Here is a 1,294-nt window from a genome sequence, read left to right as displayed (position 1 = left end):
CATGGGTAGGATACCTAGTCTCATGCGACTTCAACTTCTGTGATGCATATGCAATCACCCATCCCCTCTGCATGAGGACCGCTCCCAACCCTGTGATGGACGCATCACAGAATACCATAAAGTCTTCAACTCCTTCAGGGAGGGTCAACACTGGAGCTTCACACAACCGCTGCTTGAGGGTCTCAAATGCACTCTACTGCTCGGGGTCCCACTGGAAATCCACCCCCTTCCTCGTTAGATGAGTGAGATGTACTGCAATATTACAAAAATCCTGTATAAACCTACGGTAGTACCCTGCCAATCCTAAGAAACGTCTGATATCTGAGGGAGATTTCGGAATCTCCCACTGCATAACTGCCTTGATTTTGGATGGATCGACCAAAATCCCTTCCCGATTAATGAGGTGTCCAAGAAAATAGACCTCTCACAACCAAAACTCACACTTAGAGAACTTGGCATAAAGCTGCTCTTGCCTCAAAACTCCCAATAACTCCCGCAGATGCTCTTCGTGCTGATCCCTGGTCTTGGAATACAAGAATATATCATCTATGAATCCAATAACCGATCGATCGAGCATCGAACTGCATACTCGGTTCATCAGATCCATAAACACTGCTGGCGCGTTGGTGAGCCCAAACGGCATAACCACAAACTCGTAATGACCATAACGAGTCTGAAACGGGTTCTTCTCCACGTCTTCCTCTCTCACCCTGACCTGGTGATATCTGGATCTCAAGTTGATCTTGGAAAACCAAGATGCACCTTGCAACTGATCTAAGAGATCATCTGTCCTTGGGAGTGGATAACGGTTTTTCACCATTAACTTGTTCAACTCTATATAATCGATGCACATCCGGTGTGAACCGTCCTTCTTCCCGATGAAAAGGATCGGTGCTCCCCATGGAGAACTACTCGGATGACTAAACTGCTTACCTAATAGCTCCTGCAATTGATATGACAACTCCTGCATCTTTGGCGGTGCCAAACGATATGGCGCCTTAGCGATAGGGGCCGCACCCGACACAAGATCAATCCTGGACTCAACCTGTCTCTTCGAAGGCACTCCGGGTAACTCCTTCAGAAACACGTCAACGAATTCTCTAACCACTGGGATCTCTGAAACTGAATTTTGGTCCTTGACCTGCATATCCACCGCATACGTTAAGTAAGCAGAGCACCCGTGCTGAATATACTACCGAGCTCAGGCTGCTGAACAAAACCCTGATCCTACTCTGGAGCCCTCACCATATACCACCAGTTCTCCCCTACTTGGGGTTCGAACTACAACACACTG

Source organism: Lactuca saligna, chromosome 7, assembly GCF_052625555.1.
Source record: "Lactuca saligna cultivar CGN05327 chromosome 7, ASM5262555v1, whole genome shotgun sequence".
In the NCBI taxonomy this organism is placed as follows: Eukaryota; Viridiplantae; Streptophyta; class Magnoliopsida; order Asterales; family Asteraceae; genus Lactuca; species Lactuca saligna.
This window is presented reverse-complemented; position numbering follows the sequence as displayed.